At 44.4% G+C, this 19,948-nt stretch overlaps 1 protein-coding gene across 10 annotated transcripts in view; it reads right to left on the minus strand.

Annotated features, from left to right (window-relative positions):
- CDH12 (cadherin 12) overlaps positions 1 to 19,948 on the minus strand; it is a 987,186-nt gene that overhangs the window by 519,447 nt on the left and 447,791 nt on the right. For 2 of the 10 annotated variants that reach the window (XM_053248988.1, XM_053249000.1), the window contains exon 1: positions 6,478 to 6,616. The exons of 7 other annotated variants lie outside the window; for them this stretch is intronic. The gene's annotated coding sequence lies outside the window, so the exon portion shown is untranslated. One more of the 10 variants, XM_053249003.1, reaches the window with a different exon arrangement.

Here is a 19,948-nt window from a genome sequence, read left to right on the forward strand (position 1 = left end):
CTGGCCCAGAGTCACCCAGCTAGTTTCATGGCTGAATGGGGATTTGAACTCGGGTCTCCCCGGTCCTAGTCCAGCACTCTAACCACTACACCACACTGGCTCCTTGACCTGTGGTTCTCCAGGACTGTGTTCCTCATCAGCAGTTCTATCAGATCAGCAGCTAGCTCTTTCACTCTGCCCCATCCAGACTCAGACACTGATCTCTCGGTGGCCTAAAAGGACCACACAAAGGCAATGCTGCCAGGGCAACCATTCCATTGGAATTTAGCCTTCATTCAGCCCAGCAAAACTGTCCAGTGAACCAAACCACGTGCTTGAGAGTTAGCCTCCATTTCAGGCAAGCTTACCTGAGTATGTAGGCAGAGGCTTGTGTTTCTGGGAAAGGAAGAAACAGCACCCAACACTCTTTCATTTTAGATAAAGTTAAGTTGCATGCCAAACAAGTATGGGATACCAAGAGAATAGAAAGTTCCAATGGACCAAGTTGACCTCACCCCAACACAATCAGAACAGCTCCTGCACACTTACTAAACTGGCACATCCAGAGGCTTCTTGCCTTATGTTTCCTTGTGGTCAAAAATTCCTATAATTGCCCTAAGCACTCAAGGTCCCGTGTGCTTGCAAGAGGAGGCTTACTGGTGGATAATCTGCCAGAAGGTTTCCTGGGATTCTCAGCTGAGGACTTGCTCCTTTGTCTCAACTCACTCCCTGGGTGCTTCAAGGCATGGCCTTGCTGACAGATACTCTGCCCAATACTGCTTTGGGTACTACAGATGAGAAACTGTCTTGCACTCTCCCTTGCTCCTTTGACATTGGCTAAGGTCTAAAGCCCATCTTGGAACCCAGTGACAGTCTGGCACCCAAATCTTGGATCAAAGCCATTCAAATCTTGGATCAAAGCCAGTGCAGCCATGCTGGACACCTCCTCATCAGAGGAGGAGAAGGAGAAGGAAGGGGAAGGGGAAGGAAGGCGCTCTCTGGCTCTGTGCTATGGTGCAGAACCCCTGGTCTCTAACTGGAGATCCATCCCTTTCTTTGCTTCAAACTCAGCAAACTAAGGAATGGTATATACCACTCCTGATATTTTCCTCTCCCTTTCTCTCCATTCCCCAGCTTTTGCTTTTGCTTTCAGTGGCTTCACTTCAGCTAGCCTCTCAGGATAGCCTTCATCCCCACCATTGCAGCCTTGACTACTGCATTGTTCCCTTTCAATAAAACTGAAAGAAAGAGAAAGAAAGAGAAAGAAAGAGAAAGAAAGAGAATTGTTTCTTTTGAGAAATTCTTGGGGCTGTTCACACGAACAGCCCTACCAGGGTTGGGCAGCTCATGTGGAACACCAGGATCATCAGCAATCCTGGCATTGCCCCACCGGGTAGCTGGAGATTCCCCCTGGGCTACTACCCAGGTAGAAGGTCATGTGTCTGCTTGGGCTGCCTACCACCCAAGCAGACATGATACCGGGTGCCTAGAGCATCCAGCTTGTGAGGAAATCCCTCAATGCACTGTGCTCTGCACATGATGCATTGTGGGATTTCTAGAGGCCAGGCTATGTTTCCCTTCCAGAACACCACGCCACAGAGCAATTGTGTGTGTGGCAGAGTGGTGTGGTACGAGGATGACCAAGATCATGGGCAGGGGTAGGTATACTCCTGCCTTCCCCCCAACCCTCCCTAACCACAAGGGATTTGGGTCATATGGACGACATTCCTGTCACTTTGTTCTGTTCCCCCGTCTGGATACTCTGTGTTAACACTTCACTGTCTAGACATGATCTGAAGTTATTCACACTTGCTGGTTTGGTGCTAGTCAATTTGGGCCCAATCTACCAGACAGATAGCTGCCTGCTTCCCTAGCTAGTAAAATTGACTGAAGCACTGGAGTAATCTTCCCAGCTTCAATGTGGAATTTCCCTAGAAAATGTGAGATTTTAGCAATGGACTCACAATTAGGTGCACATGTGATCAAGAGACACGGGTCTGAGCAAATGTTATATAGCCTAATAAGGATATACTCACACAAATCCTTCCTTTTAAAAGGGCTACAACAAAGGCCTGTGTTCAAATGGGAACTTTTCAAAGGTTCCCATGACAGTTCAAATGGGAACAGTTCAAATGGGAACTTGATCTATTGATAATGAAGGACAATGATCTGCTGTACCGTTTGTGTGTGTAATATACACTATGTATCCCAAAAGAGGAATCTGGAAGATTTACAGTTTTTATCACAGGACAGAAATAATATTTTCTCACCATCTGGTATCCAATGATGTCAAAGTGATTTACAAATATCACGAGACTCTTGTAATTATGAGTATGATATATTGGTATTGCCTCTTCTTGATGGCAAACATAGACAGAGAAAGGACAAGAAAGTTACTAAACATCTCTCAGAACACCACAACAGAATTGTGACGCTTAATTTCCAGTTTCTGGTTCACTTCCTACATTATACCTTATTATTGCATTACACCTTATTATGGTGACTTTATCAAAGCCTGCTTTGACCATTGTATTCTGTATAATACAATGCATCATTATCGGCTCTATTACATTTGCTTCGACTAATGGTATTTTCTCTTCCCTATAGAGAAGAGATTATAATTGCAACACAGTGCATTGGTACAACAAAAGTAGGATTATATATGACCAATTAGAGCGCTTGTAATCATTTTTAGCAACAGTCTATTATACTACTTCCCCCCTAACCTCCCGAAAAATAAGGCAACGGAAGAGAAAACAGTAAATAAATGAAAGCAGGTGTATAAATAAAAAGAATAATGGAAAAACAAGAAAGGAAATCACAGGGGGAAAGGCAGAACAAATAATACAGATAGCAGCTATTTTCTACAAGAGGATAAATTGTATCTGTATTGGCCGTCAATTTAAACTATATATGGTTTTTCATGTTTAGGATTGCCTCTCTATATCAGGGCTACACAACTTGAGCCCTCCAGCTGTGTTTGGACTACAACTCCCATCATTCCCAGCCACAGTAACCAATAGTCAGGGATGATGGGAGTTGTAGTCCAACATCTGCAGAAGGGTCGAAGTTATGCAGCCCTGCTGTATATAAAGCTTGTTTCCCACTGTCCATCACACTCTAGCGTAACCAAGAGAAAGAACTCAGGGCAAAGCTATGCAGACAGGGGCTAGATTTTGTATGGCTGGAGTCACTAGATGTCACATCAGCGATGACCTCAAGTATTCCATAGGTTGAGTGCCAACACTATAGGGCATGTGTGAATGAGACCTAAAACCAGGGATGTAGGAAAGCTGGCAGCAGCCCCAGGAGAGGATGGGAGGGTGGATCCCATGCCCAAGATGGGTCCCGTACTGCCATGAGCCTTGCCTCCCTCTCTCCTCTGCTGCTCATGCCACCCTATTTCAGCTATGCCCTTCTGGCTGCATCAGCATGCCAATGCAGGGAGGTGTTGCAAGCTCTGGGTACGGATGCATGGACCAGCCAGAACTTGCTTTACTGGGTAGCCGAGTTCTTCTTTCTTATTCCTTGTTTGCAAGGGAGAGAAAAGATACTCCCAACTGGGTCAGCAAAGACAGTGCTAGATGGGTCCTGCACATGTGCGCAGCAGTGGAAGAGGGCAGACATTAGGGTTGTGAACTGTCCCAGATTGCATGGGATGTTTCATATTTCTGGGAGGAAATTGTCATCCTGTCCAGGATGCCACTCCCCCCATATATTGGCTCCACCGCCTCCATTGCACCCGTATTGGTCCAAGGGTGGCTTCCAATTGCCTCCGAGACCGGCGAAAAGATGGTTAAGCAATTTGGGCTGCCCTTTCCCCTCTTCCTCCTCCTTGGCTCTGCCCCACCACAGCAGGCCTACCCCTGGCATGGCAGACACAGGCAAGCTGTCGCCTGTAGGTGGAGGAGAAGAAGAGCACCCCCCTTGCCCATGTGGAGCCACCTGGCTAGCGGGGGCTGGAGGATACTATTGGCCACCGCAGGGCACAGCTCCAAGACCACCACCGGTCCTAGGATGCTGATGCCAGTCATCAGGGGAGGGTGCTTGCTCAGATAGCCTGTCTGCCCTGTCCTGCGGTGCACCTGCCCCCTGAGTTTGCATCTTCCTGAAAGTGGCAGGGCAGGCTGCACCTTTATGCAGAGAGGATCTCAACACCCCCGCTCCACATCTCCCCTTCCTCAGGGGAAGCAAGGGGGGGGGGCTTGTGCTAACTATCCCAGGGTCTTGCAGCAATCAGTCTTCTGAGCGTGGGGCTCTTGCATTAGCTCTCTGCAGCACCTGCTTGCCAGTTGCAACTCTTTCCTGCCACTGCTGCTTTTTTTTTTTTTTTTTTAAAGCCGGTTTCTCTCTCACTCACTCTCCTTCCTGGCTCTTGCGCTCAGTCTGGTAGCAGCAGTAGGAGCATCAGAGCTTCCCCAACCTTGCCTCAATCCCCCAGCCCAGCTTGGTCTCTCATGCTGGCTGAATGTGACTTCACCCGGTTTCAAACAAACTTGGACATAGTGCTTCAGCATTTCTGTATTCCTCCACAACTACAAATGCAGCGGCTACCTCCTTCTGCTTTCTATCACTGCTCTCAGTCTCCTTTGACCCACCTCCAAGATGGGCCCCACCTCTGAAATGCCCCCCAAGAGACTCTCTCTCTCTCTCTCACACACACACACACTTACTTTTGTCCCATGTTATGGCAGCATAATGTTGGCAACCCTAGCAGGCATAGAGGTCAGTGGCGGTGGCAGAGAGCAAAGCTCAGCAGCGAAGAGCACTAGTGTTGGTGGCTGCTGCTGCTGCAGCACTAGGGGCAAGAGGGTGCCTGCAGGGAGGGACAAGGGGCACCTGGGCTGTCCCCATGGCCCTGTGTTCCAGGGAAATTTGTCTCCCCCCTTGTTCCATGGTTGCTACACCACTACCTGCAATTAGAGCTTCAACTGAATTTCAGGTCTTGGGTTCAAGGGAATTCAAGTTAACATTAACTGTGGTTATGGTTAATGTTGGACCACCTTCAGACATAACGGCAAACCAGTGGCAGCTGCTGCCTGTTGGGGTGGGGGAGCAGAGGGCAGTGGGTAACTGAGGTAACCATAGGTTGGGCTAAGAGTATGCAGGTCCAACCATGAGACAAGTTAAAAAGAAGTGGAAGGACAATTGCCAGCCCATGGTATTCTCTGGTCTGTAACACTGTTTACTTGTCTCAGCCAAAATCTCCATCATTCATACCAGCACTTGGCAGTTGGCAATATAGTGCTAAATTTGCCCTTTGGTTGGCTGCAATTAACTCATGGCCTTAGATTGGTTAACTGTAGGTGTCAGTATGGAAAATATCACTGCCCCCTCTCTCTCTCAAGTCCCCATGTCTCCTTTTCCCAAATTGCTCATGCCCTCAGTAACTTCATCCCTTCTTTTTCAGTTTTGGCTCCATTTCTCCCCCTCCTTGCAATCTCAGCCCTCTCCTCCTCACCCCATGCAGGACCAGACTAACAAGACCACCTGAAGTGGTGTGTGTGTATTCTTGAGCACCTGTTTGTAGTCTTACTGCATTTTCAAGTTTCACATCGCTTGAAAATACTACAAGGTATTTGCCCCCACCAGCACACACAGAGCCCACTAGTTTCCTTTCTTCTCACAAATACACACACTTTAAAAAAAAATGCAAGCCTTTTTCCTCCCTCTCTCACAATATAAACATTTCTGGGATATGTCCTTAGGTTCAATCCTATGCACACAACAGTTACTTGAGAGTAACCCCCCTTGAGCTCATTAAGACTTTACTTGGAAACTCTACAGAATTGGCTGCAATTCTATGCAACATTTACTATATCAGATTTGAAAATTAAGCCATATAGATCACAGACCCGACCAAAGAATTTAAGCTGAAGATATCTCCTCTCAATACCAGTCACCCCACAAAAAAGTTAAAAAAGAAGTTAAAAACACAACAACCAACCAACATCAAACACAAACTGGTATAAGGACTATAGAGAGAGGTGCAGATGATTCTGAACTTCCCCGGTTTCCAAGCTGTTAGGTTATTCATAGATAGAAGGCAATAATCTCAGAATTCTTAAAAATTAAAAACAAGTATGTCCATATTGAAGTCACACATTTCAGACAGGATAAGTTTGAAAAGGACCAAATAATAGTTTCAGTTAAAATACCATGGGGTTTTCTTTTAAGCTAAAAAACCCTTCCCTCCCTCCAGCCAGAGAAGTGAGAGCGTAAGAGAAAGATGAGGGAGCTAGCAATAGACTTTCCTTAAAGTCCCAGAACAAGGAAGAAATGAGCTGGCTGTTTGTCTGCTATGAAAAAACTCCCCAGAGGAAGTGTCAGTCCACTATATCCCATCCCTTTCCCACCTCATCCCCTTTCTAGCTCTCTGAATGTTACTAAGATTTGCTAGCAAAATGTTAAAACAGAAAAGAGGAAAGAACAAGAGAAAAGCTCCCAGAAAATGCTGGAGAAATCTAATACCTTCTGCGGGCTTGGTTGGGCTCCTACCTTTTCTGAACTCTATTTGCTTACAGGCTGAGTGCCCCCATTTTGCACAAACTATGACCATGTTTCACAAAAGATGGCACGCCAATGCAGCATGCTCTCTGTAATCAAAATGGGGCTTCCTGCTTCCTTCCAGTCCCATTCAAAAACTCTGTCTGCCTCCAGGTGCTCCTGATTAGTGCTCAGGTAAATCAGTCATAGCTGAGCCTTTCCTTATTGGCTGAGGCTCCTGGAGGACCTGGAAGTGGCTTCTGGAGGACTAGCCCATCTTGTAACAACAAAGAATCTGATTTTTGGCTAGGAGGCTTTTAAATATTAAAATTGGGTAGGGGATCTTATCCTAATACTGTCCATCAAAGGCAGAGAGCCTGGAGCCCACCTTAGCCACACAAAATGCAGGTCCTGGAGCCGTGGAGTCTTGGGGTGGGGGGGGGGGGTTGCATATGTTACTGAATTCATAAAGATGCCTGCAACGTATCGTTAGATGAATACAGGAGTCACCACTGCAGCAATCCACAGGTCCAACTGTCCTGCAGTTTGCCTCCATTCCCGCAGTGCACTCCCAATCATGATCTGCAGTCTGGGAGACTGCAAAGGGGGAGGATCTGGTTGTGTGGGCTTCCTCTTTCACATGAAGGAAAGCTGTGACAGCCAATTGAGTAGGAGAGAGGAAGGCACTTCCTACCCTTAACTCCTGTTTGTGCAGCTTGCACAAACCAGAGGTCACTGTGGCAGAATTTGGACAGCACAATGCCACCTTCAAACCTGAGATTTTGGTGGCAAAACTCAATGCAAATCTAAGGTTCAAATTCAGGTTTGGGGTTGAAAACTGACCCGCAGTATGGTGATGAAACCATGGTTTCAGATTACCACAATCTTGAACCACTGGCACGTTTGACTCCAGTTTACCATTATGTCCAAAGGCAGCATATTTCCCTTAACTGCAGGTAAGGTGTTATTTCCCTTAGCTGATATTTCCCTTAACTGCAGATAAGGCAGGATGAGGAAATTCTCTTCAGGGAAGGGGAGGAATCAAAGAAGGAATTATCCATTCTTGCAGCTACCTCCTGTTTTGTTAACTGTGGTTAATAGGGAGACAGCATTGACCGCACCATCCTGAAGTAGGATATAATGAAAACATGAGAAGAGTCAAGCTTTGTGTCCTTGTAAGTGGGGCTCTATTATAAGTGGAAACTTGGAGAGTTTTTAAACATTCATTTATTAATAAATTTCTATAATATAGCATTCAAAATAACAATGTACAGGAAAACAATAACAATAATACCCTGACTTACCCTCACCTTAATATACCCTCATGTTATTATAACGGTTCATTCAAATCATACATCCACTTTAAGTCCATAATCAAATTCATAAATAAACCCCCAAAACAAACAAAAAGGGGGGAAATCCAAAGCAGCAGTGGTCAAGGTAGCCTCATGATGTGGCATTTTCTGAGGGGCACTGGAGGAAATTTTCAGTGCTTCCTTTGAGATTTCTCCATGGACATTGACTCAGGGTTTTTTTGAGGGGCATGCTTGTCTATGTTTGAATGTGTCTATGTAACAGCTTGGGGGTGGAGCCACAGTTTGTCTGCTTCTCACTTGTTATCCTGATTTTAAAACTGAGAGATTCTCCCTCTCTCTGCATTGGAGACTGTTAATCTGTTTATTGTTTTCTTAGCCTATGTTTTAGGTAGTAATGAACATCAAAGTCTTGTTTCTCATTTAAAGTTGGCTTCCTGTATAATAACTTATACAAGGTAAGTAATTACTCTGCAACACTTCCAGTGCTTCTGCTGCCCTCAATGGACACACACACCCAATACCACCAAAAGCAGTCAACTGCCCCCACCCAAAAAAATTTAAAGAATTGTTCACACCCCCAAATCCTCAGCATCCTCTAAAATTTGTCAAAATTACTCATGCAAGCATGTTTAGATCAGTCTTAATTATTAGTAATCTCCATAGTAATTACTATCTCTCAATCTGTAAAAATATATTACTCATGCATACAACTGTATTATTATCTAGGCCAATCTTATTCCCATTTTACAGTTAGGAAACAGAGACTGAGAATGATTCACACAAGACCATCCAGTACATGTATGTCTTAAACGGGCTATGAACTCAGGTCCATCTTCAAAATGCACTAGATCATACAAGCTCACATTCATTTGCAAGTGCTGCTTTTATACTGAGCATTCATTTTTATATCTCTTTTCCTCTCAGTCTCCATCTCCCTTCAGTTCCCCTTTCTCTGTGTCTATATAGTTTTTCTTAACAGTTTGTCTGATTTGGCTTCATATGTTAGACACTCCTGAGAAGAAGACATTAACACTTGAACTTTATTTTAAGAAAGAGGATGACACTCCCCATTCAACCTTTTCAGCAATGATGTGATCCTATTCTGTTAAAGTTAATTTAATAAGTGCTAGATGAAACACGTTTTTCCCTGCCAAGACCCACGTTCAGGAGACTGTGGTTTTCCTCTGACAGCTGATAACACCACCAGCTAATAAAACTACATAAAGAATATCCCCGTTTTTCTTGCTATTAGAGTGTAATAATGTAATAAAGATGTTACATTGCAAGGAAGGAGGAAAAAAGACAGAATACTCATCCTGGATCCTGTCAGATAAAAAGCACTTTTCAATTTCTTTCTTTCTTTTTTTTTAATGGGCAGCATAATTCCTTGTGGTTTCTTCTAAGGCGAGATTGCCATATACATCTTAAATGAGAACTGATTGTAGCAACAAGTGACGATTTCCAGATGTGGGTGAAACATCACAGATTAATCACCTCTGACAGAAGTTTCATACCATCTGAAGTAGTTTTATTTATTTTATATTTATATCTCACTCTTCTGTCAAGGAGTTCAGAGTGATGTACATGGTTATATTTATGCCCTATGAGGTAAGTTAGGCTGAAGAGTTACCCAATGAGTTTCATGGCTGAACAGGGATTTGAACTCTGATTTCTCCAGTCCTCATCCTGCACTCTAACCACTACATTGACACTCATTCAATTGAGACAGTCCATACATTTGGCTAGAAGTTGTGAAATATTAATCAAGTAATAAGACATTATGGAATGGACATCCATGTGTTGATGAACCTCAAGATCCTTGGAATGCAGCTGATGATACCCAGCTCTGCCTCTCCTTATTCAGATTGTTCAAGTATTTAGCTGGCGATTTGGATTCAGTGATATTCGATACAAATAGCTCTTTGAAAGCAAAATACAGAATCAAATGTTTAAGTCTCCAAGTATCTCCACATCTTCTGTTGTGCTACGAAGGTGGAAGAAGGGCTCTTCCCTCACAGAGCAGCAGAAGCCTTGCACCATGGTGGCTTGCATTAGGGCCACTGCAAATGCACACATTATGGGTGCAGTCTCATAGAGTCAACACATGTAGAGGCTACTTCAAACACTGGTACTTCTGTGAAATCCCAGTCAGTTACAACCCACTATCAGCCCAAACATGTATTCCCCTCTTGTTCGACATACATATAAGGTCAATGGGAAAGATCATGTGGAGGTATGTAGCTAGCTGTCATCACTATGTCAGTGACATACAGCTCACCTTTGATCCAGATTCTGCAGTCTTTACTACTAGGGTCCTGCTGTAGAGGGTCTAGATCAGGCCTGCTCAACTTCGGCCCTCCTACAGATGTTGGCCTACAAGCCAGCATGATGTAGTGGTTAGAGTGCTGGAGTAGGACCAGGGAGACCTGAGTTCAAATCCCCATTCAGCCATGATACTTGCTGGGTGACTCTGGGCCAGTCACGTCTCTCTTACGGGTGTGCATGGAACCGCACAGCTGCGGTCCGGCACTTTGGAGGGGGTTCCTTTAAGGGTGGGGAGGGTTTACTTACCCCTCCCGCCGCTTTGCCCCCTCTAGCGCCCGTATTCTTTGTAGAAATTGGGGCGGCAGGATACCTCCCCGCCGCCCCTTCTTGCTGCTGCTCCTGCTCCATGCAAAAGGGAAGGCTGCGACAAGCCTTCTGCGCACGCGCACATGGCGCGTGAGCTTTACGTCTCTCTGACGCGATGGGTAGACTGGGCCTCTGATCGCTGGAGGCCCGGTCTACCCACCGGGACGAGCCCGGGTAGACCGGGCCTCTGATCGCTAGAGGCCCGGTCTACCCATCGCGTCAGAGAGACGTGAAGCTCATGCGCCACGTGCGCGTGCGCAGAAGGCTTGTCGCAGCCTTCCCTTTTGCATGGAGCAGGAGCAGCAGCAAGAAGGGGCGGCAGGGAGGTATCCTGCCGCCCCAATTTCTACAAAGAATACGGGCGCTAGAGGGGGCAAAGTGGCGGGAGGGATAAGTAAACCCTCCCCACCCTTAAAGGAACCCCCTCCACCCGGACCGGACCAGCCAGGTCCGAACTGGTCCGGACAGGCCTTTACAATGGCCTCCGGACCGGTCCGGACCCAGAAACTGGGCCAGAAACTTTTGGAAAAGTCACAGCGCCGAGGGGGAAGAGCAGCGGGGGGGGGTAAGTACTACCCCCCCGCCCTTGAAGCTACACACACACACACACCCCGTGCCCATCCGGACTGGTTCGGAAGGATGCACATCCCTAGTCTCTCTCAGCCTAACCTACTTCACAGGGTTGTTGTGAAAGAGAAACTCAAGTATGTAGTACACCACTCTGGGCTCCTTGGGGGAAGATGTAGTATAAATGTAGTAGTAGTAGTAATAATAATAATAATAATAATAATTTCTTACTATTGACCACTGGTTGGGAACTAATAAGCAGAAAGTTGCCGGTACTATATCGGACAGCAGCAGTATATTGGTACTATATCAGACAGCAGCAATATATGAAGATGCTGAAAGGCATCATCTCATACTGCATGGGAGGAGGCAATGGTAAACCCCTATTGTATTCTACCAAAGAAAACCACAGGGCTCTGTGGGTACCAGGAGCTGAAATCAACTTGAAGGCACACTTTATTTTTTACTTTAGTCCAAAAACAGCAGGAAGGCTGAACTTGAGCAGCCCTGGTCTAGATACTAGGGATGTGCAAAACATTTCGAGCTTGGAACATTCCAACTCAAAATGGGTTGTTTAAAACGAAAGCCTGTTTCAGGCTCAGACCAGAATGACCCTGTTCCAAATCGGAACATTTTGAGTGTTTCAAGAGCCAATTTTTTCCAGTGAGGATCTACCAATTAGGGTTGGTCTACCAGTTAGATCAGGCCTCTGCCCTGGACTTTGTGTGTTGGCTACCATGGAGGGCTTGTCCTTCCACCAAGTGAGGTAGGTAGACCAGGCCTCTACCCGGGACTTGTCATGTTGGCCCACCTTGGAGGACTGGTGTACCAGGTAGACCAGTCATCCAAAGCAGACCAACGTGCCATGTCCAGGGCAGTGGCCTGGTCTACCCGCCGCACGTGGTAGGCAGAACAGTCCTCCGAGGTGGGCCAATCCACTAAGTCCAGGGTGCAGGCCTGGTCTACCTGCTGACCCCAATTGGTAGACCAGCTCCCCCTGAAAAAACAGCCCTCCAATATGGCACTCAGAATGCTCATAACCTTCTGAGCTCGTTCTGTCAGGACAATCTTTTAACCATTTGTTTTGATGAAATGTCCTGAGGATTTGTGTTTCATTTCAAGCTTGAAACAAAACGCGAAATCCATTTTGTGCACATCCCTGCTATTTGTGACTCCTGACAAAGTGGACAAACTGCTTCGGACTGTGCGTCCTACAACCTGTTCTCTTGACCCTTGCCCAACTTGGCTTATCTCATCTGCTAATTATATTATCAGAGAGGTTCTGGTAAATATTATAAATGCTTCTCTGAGGGAGGGCAGGATGCCTCCTTGTCTTAAGGAGGCTATTATTAGACCACTTTTGAAGAAAGCTGCACTGGATCCCTCAGAGTTAGCTAATTAATCTTCCATGGTTGGGCATGGTGATTGAGCAGGTGGTGGCCTCTCAGCTCCAGGAAGTTTTGGATGATGCAAATTATCTAGACGCATTTTAAACTGACTTTTGTGGGGACTATGGGGTCAAGCTGCCTTGGTCAGCCTGATGTATGATCTCCAACTCACTATCAACAGAGGGAGTGTGACTCACCTGATCCGTTTGGATCTCTCTGAGGCTTTCAATTCCATCAGCCATGGTATCCTTCTGGACCACCTGATGGAGGTGGGATTGGGTGGCACTGTTTTACAGTGGTTCCGCTCCTACCTCTCTGGTAGATTCCAGATGGTGTCACTTGGAGACAGTTATTCTGCAAAACAAGATCTGAAGTATGGAGTTCCACAAGGCTCCATATTGTCTCCAATGCTCTTTAACATCTACATGAAACCGCTGTGAGAGATCATCAGGAGGTTTGGTGCAGGGTGTTATCAATATGCTGATGACACCCCAATCTACTTCTCCATGTCAAACTCATCAGGAAATGGCATATCTTCCCTAAATGCCTGCCTGGAGGTGGTAATGGGCTGGATGAGGGATACCAAACTGAAGTTGAATCCAGATAAGACGGAGGTAGTGACTGGGGGTTCGGAACCTGAGAGACTGTTTAGATCTGCCTGTTCTGGGTGGAGTTACACTCCCCCTGAAAGATCAGGTATGTAGCTGGGAAGTACTCTTGGACCCAAAGGTCTCCCTGGTTTCTCAAGTTGAGGCAGTGGCCAGGAGCGCTTTTTATCAGCTTCTGTTGATACATCAGCTACATCCTTTTCTAGAGGTGAATGACCTTAAAACAGTGGTACATATGCTGGTAACCTCCAGGCTTGACTACTGAAATGCACTCTACGTGGGGCTGGCTTTGTACGTAGTTCAGAAACTACAATTGATACAGAATGCAGCAGCCAGATTGGTCTCTGGGACAACTTGAAGGGAGCACATAACACCAGTTTTAAAAGAACTGCACTAACTGCCAATATGTTTCCAGGTGAAATACAAAGTGTTGGTTATTACCTATAAAGCCCTTAACGGCTTGGGTCCAGGCTATTTAAGAGAGCACCTCCTTTGTCATAAACTCTGCCGCCTGTAACGATCTTCTAACAGAGGTCCGGTTATGGTTGCCACCAGCTTGTTTGGTGGTGACCCAGGACTGGGCTTTCTCTGTGGCTGCCTCAGGACTTTGGAATATGCTCCCTGCTGAAATAAGAGCATCTCTTTCTCTGTTTTTCAGGAAGACCCTCAAGACTATCCTGTTCTCACAGGCTTTTAGAATTAATTATTAATATTTTTAATAATATTAATAATTTGTTTTGCTAACTATTTTGTGTTATTGTTTTTATTGTATCTTGTATTTTAACCTGTGTTTACTTTTAAATATTTTAAATTATGTATGTCACCTAGAAATGTACATATCAGGCGGCATAAAAATATGATTGATAAATAAATAATAAATTAGTAAATAAATAAGTAAGTAAATACATAAGTAAATAAATGTTGGTTAGCAGGCCTTCTGACCCTTTAGTCCAGGGCTGCACAACTTCAGCCCTCTGGCTGTTTTTGGACTACAACTCCCATCATTCGCAGCCACAGTGGCCAATCATCAGGAATTATGGGAAATGTAACATCTGCATCCAACATCTGCAGGAGGGCTGAATTAACAATTGTGTCTCAAATAAGAGAAACATAAATTTTGGGTCCAAGTTTGAGAGCTGGTATTCTACATCCTTGATACCACTTGTTTGTTCTTTAAATCTGTGACAATACAACAAAACAAACAGCAGCATTAGAAACGGTGAACCAATTTTGGCAGACAGAGAAGAGAATTGATTTTTTAATTGATTTTCTTCTTTAAAATCATTTGCATTTGATTGTAAAGATCTACAGATATAGGATTATTTCTTAGCTGGTACAAACACATTTCAAACACAGAACACTGGGGATTTGCTTGTTTATAGACACTGTGATACTCTTGTTTGCAGTATCACAGTGGAGGAAACAGATAACGGTTCTAACACTTTTTGCACCCACTGATCACAGTCTGCTTTCCTTTCTTCTCCTGCAGTCTAGATTACTCATCCGTACTGGGTACTGTGATTTGGAATAAAAGAAGGCAGCAGTGTGACACATATTTCTTTAAAATGTGTCTCTTTTTGCCAACAGCAGCTTGCCAGAACAAGACCGCCTTGCATATGCTTCCCACTTTCTGAGTGGTAAGATGTTCCAGGGGCTGCAACTAACTGGATTGTTGCTTCCTTTGGATGAGAAATTAGTGGAGGTTTATGGTGTCTTTGTACTATTTGGTTTATTTACAAAGATTCAGGATGAGCACCAGATCAATGCAAAATAGCAGTGCATTCCTACAAGTCATAAACTGATTACACCAGATCCCCAGAGAAACATCCTTGTACCCTGAGATGCATCAGCTTTCAACTCTGTCTGACTCACCAAGAGAAAATGTCTGTATCTTCCCAAACTGCTTTGGTTCCATCTTCGTCTCTTTTGCTTTGGTTCCATATCCCTCTCCCCTCCCCGCATCACACACACAGACACACACAGAAGAGTCAGATCACAAGCTCATTGGCATCCCCTATTCAGAATACTTCACAGCCTGTAACTCTCCATTCACAAAGTGATCTCTCAGTGATTAGTTTGCCATTAAGAAACATGAACCATTAAGAACACATTAAGTGGCCTCCTGAATTATTAGCTTAATGAGGCAGTCACCAGCCAGCATTCATGACCTCAGACTCATAACACCAGTAGAGCAAGTACTCCCCCCCCCCCTTTCCTGCTCTATTAGTAAAACTATTCCTCCTTAACTGAGCTCTGCATCCAGATCCACCTGGCAATGGATGGCATTAATCCCAGATGTCTGTTACTGGGCTTGAGCCTGGGGGTCTTGCTCCAGGCTCCCATCAAAGCAAGTCCTCAGACAGGAGACAGAACTAGACCTGGGGTGATCAACTGGTGTCTCCCAAACCACTGGTGGCTCTTTAGACCAGGGATTCCCAAGCTTGGGTCTCCAGATGTTACTGGACTTCAACTCCCATAATCCTCAGCCCCAATGGCCTTTGGTAGGGGATTGTGGGAGTTGATGTCCAACAGCATCTGGGACCCAAGGTTGAGAACCCATGCTTAGACTCACCAATTTCAGCTCCTGTGCCTCCCATTCATTCCCCCTTGCATCCTCTCCTCATCTCTCACTGAATACATTTACATCACAGAGCAGGCCATTTCTCCTCCTCCTCCTCCTCCTCCTCCTCCTCCTCCTCCTAAGCCAGTAGTGCCTAACTTTGCTAGGGACTTTTACGCACAGCAGGTTTCACCATGAGTTCACGGGGAGGCTTTACTGCAAACTCAAAGTTGTCCCCAAACCCCGCCACAAATAGTGGGTTTTTTAAAACCCTGGATATAAATCAGGCTATATTCTAATCTGCAGCAAAAAACTGAATTGTGTGTGAACTGCTCCCCGATTACTTGCAGGGACTATGGGGTAAATCTAGCCAATATGTGAATGCACCCCCTCCATTCCGGAGGCAATGCGAGTTAAACGGCTTCAAAAGCCGTGTGAAAAGCTTCTGGTGCTACAAATTCCGGGGCTACAAAAGCATGCTTTCAGGGCACCACCAATCAGCATGTGTGCCTTCCTCAGCTCTCAGTGGAAGGTCTCACAATCCGTGTACTTCTTTCCCCTTCATGTTTTTTTTTCTCTCTCTTTAAAAAAAAACTCACCTGGATGTCACATGGGAGTGAGATGAAAGGCACCTGTACTAGAAACAGTCAGCAACAAGGTTGCAAAAGAACTATGCCAGGCTGAAAAAAGTAAATGGAAAAGGTTGCTGATTTCAGGAAAGAGCTTCCCCCACTTCTTTATTATGAACAAGAGGGGGGAAGGGGTTTCTAATAGGATGAAAGTTGTCACTATTCTTTAACACAATCAGTAATGCAACCTTGATGTATTGATTTGTATTTACAATATAAACACCTGAATTGCCTAAATGTGTGGCTCTTTGCCACTGCATATTCTGGTTTCTTGGCTCTTCAGATGGCCATGAAAGGTTTACCATTCCAGAACTAGAAAACACTATTAAAGAGAGTTGTTTCACTTCTCATGGTGCGCACACACATTTCTTTTGTCACATCTGATCAAGCAGGTTTTGTACATGTTTAAACAACACACAAATCTGTAAAACTTCTGTAACAGAAGCAAATGCAAGATGTGTGTATCTTTAAAAGGATGCCTTTTAAACATCTCCTTCAACCTAATATGTCTTTAGATTCACAGACTTACTGGAAATAATAAAGAACCTCATAAAAAGGCAATGCTGATGTTTGTGATGCCAGTAACGTCACAAAACACTAATCTATGGTAATGTCTGGTACCCAGCAGAATCATTTGGCACAGTCTGTTAAGCAAATAAGCACTCTGGGATGCACAAGAAGGGAACCAGTCTTAAGGAAATCAGAGCAAAGAATCTGTGTTAACAGAATCCACTGCCTACCCCATCCCCCGCAATAAAAACACCACCTTGCACACATTTTGTTAATTTACACCAATCCAAAATGGTCTGTCTCTGGGAATACTCTTGGCATTTTAAAAAGCTTAGAACTGAGGTATGCTACTGCTTTCCTCAGTCTTCTAAAATTGCACAGAGAAATTGGCACACCATCTTAGGTCAAAAGTTTCCATGAAGTTTCAGTTAAAGTTGAAAGACAGCCTAAAATGTAAACAGAAAATAATACTAAGAAAAGATATGCCAGATGATTTTCAAAAGAAAACAACTTGGATCCCCACCCCCAATAGTCCTAATGGCCAATGCGACTATTTATCTGAGGGATGTTTAAAAGCAGGGCAGATGCCGAAATCTAGCCAGATGATCTGTTTCCTCCAAGAACACTCTCCTTATGCTCCACTTATAAGACATCAAGATCCTGAGTTAGCATCTTTTGACAACCACAGAGTAATATAGAATTGGAGGTCTTCGAGTCCAACACTCTGTTCAAAGTAGGAACCTGCTATAACATCCCTGACAGATGCTATCCGTAGGAAAATCTCCAGTGAAGGAGAGCCACCATTGTGCAGACTGTTCCACCACTGAGAAGCTCTTACATTTAGGGAAGTCTTCTTAACATCTAGCCTGAATCTGCTTCTTCCTAATTTCAGCCCATTGGGTCTAATCCTGCCCTCAGAAACAAAAGAGAACACCACCACTCCTCCTTTCATGCGCCATACTTTAGATATTTGAAGATGACAATATCTCCCCCAGTCGTCTCTTCTACAGGCTAAACATTATCTATCTATCTATCTATCTATCTATCTATCTATCTATCTATCTATCTATCATATTTTATACCACCTGAAATGTAAATCTCTAGGCAGTGTCCAACATATCTACCTCCTCAAAACGATCAGGTAGATAATCCTACCTGTCAGGGATTCCCTGACATTATGCGTTGAACATTACAGCTCCGTTTTTATTCTTGGTCATGTCTACATCCCAAGTCATATGTTGGCTGGAAAAAAATCATGGAGTTCTGTTTATGTCTTCAGCAAAGATCCTCCACCATCTAACTTAGCCTTGTACAGTTAACAGAGAAAGGAAAACTGCCTGCTTTTTCCACAGAGTTTGCATTTGCACTGGTCTCATGGACCAGGTCTACACAACTTATGAATCACAAAGCCAAACTTCAACTCCCTACAATGCACTCTGCCCTGCCAGGCATCACACAACTCTCCAGTTGTTATGGTTCTGGGCAGAAAACAAAATAAAATGGTTGGGGAGCATACAATGTAACCCATGGTACTACTTGGGAGTAGGAAGTCCTACACATGTGTAAAAATAATTACTCAAGATGAGCGTTAAACTCAGACATATGCACAGACATAGTCATGTATTTGGAGGCCGCTTTAAAGTTAGAAAAAAGATGAATATACAAACTCAACTTTCTTAAATAGCACTTTCTTTCATCAGCTTTATTCCCTCTTCCTCTGTTCTACATGTGTAGAGGCTTGATGCATAAGCAATAGGAAGTCAATAGCATTTACAATTTAATAACACCCAGCACCAAATTACTAATTCAATACCAGTAGTACTTCCAGTTGTGAGCCAACTTCAGAGTGCTGAGTCTTTTCTTGCCCTCTATACATTTTTTCTCTCCAGATAGTCACTTTTCTTAAGGTTGAACAGAGCTGACATCCAAGATTAATGCAACTTGCAGTTTGATTTTTCAAGGCCGGTCATACATGAAACGTGCTTTAATTTTGAATTATTTTTACCAAGAGAATTGGTATTTAACCATGCAATTCCCAGAAATATGGTACAAGTTGCAGTGGGTAATATTAAACCCAAGTGTGCTCAGGCTGAACACAACGATGTTAAAGGGAGTTATTAAAATTCAGGACAAAAATACATTAATGCACTGGGAGGAAATAAGCTGAAAGACCTTTACTCATTCCAAAAGTTCATATATTTTTCCCTACAGAGACAGATCAAACATATTAATCCAGCAGGCCTAAAAACATTTCTTTTCACATATGTATGCAACATTATTTGATTTAGATGATGAATGTATAGAATAAATAGTGGGTAAATTCCATCCCAGCTTAACATATCATAATCTTGGTTCCTCACAGTTTTCTCAGAGAATTTCTGGAAAATGTTTGGGATCTGTCTGAGAAAGTAGAGAAAGACCAAGCCCACTTTCACAACACTTAGACTGGTGGAGTGAAAGGGTAGGGCAAAGAGAACTAGTGTCAACAGTGGCTCCATTTTAAGAAATTGATGCTCCTGTCTATATTGCCACCAGAGAACCTGGAAAACAGTTTCCCAATGCATTTATGTCACCCTAGAAGAAATTCAGAGTGCCATCTCTCTGATTCCCTGGCAGCAATGGATAATTCTGAGCATGCAGCTACATTGCTACTGGAGAACTTAGGAAATGGAGTTCCAAAGCCTCCTTGCTCTATCCATTAAGCAGAGAAGCACTGGAAAGTTATTTCCCAAATGTCCTGACAACAATGTTCCACAGGTGCACTGCTAGCCCTCCACAACAGCCTCAGAAGAACAGCCCTGCTGGATCAGGCCCAAGGCCTATCTCGTCCAGCACCCTGTTTCACACAGTGGCCTACCAGATGCCCTTGAAAAGACCACATGCAGGAGGTGAGAGCATGCCCTCTCTCCTGCTGTTGCTCTCCTGCTACTGGTATTTAGAGGCATCTTGCCTCTGAGGCTGGAGATGGACTATTGTCACCAGACTAGTAGCCATTGATTGACTTGTCCTCCATGAATTTGTCTAAGTCCCCTTTAAAGTCATCCAAATGAATTGGCATCATCACATCCCGTGGCAGAGAATTCCATAGATTAATTATGTGCCACGTGGAAACCTACTTCCTTTTGTCAGTCCTAAATTTCCCAGCACTCAGTTTCATGGAATAACCATGAAATGTTTCATGGAATTATCTGTATCTAGTCTTGTGTGTGAGAGAGAGAAAATTCTCTCTGTCCACATTCTCTACTCCATACATAATTTTACAAACCCCATCATG

This window comes from Hemicordylus capensis, chromosome 4 (genome assembly GCF_027244095.1).
Source record: "Hemicordylus capensis ecotype Gifberg chromosome 4, rHemCap1.1.pri, whole genome shotgun sequence".
Taxonomy (NCBI): Eukaryota; Metazoa; Chordata; class Lepidosauria; order Squamata; family Cordylidae; genus Hemicordylus; species Hemicordylus capensis.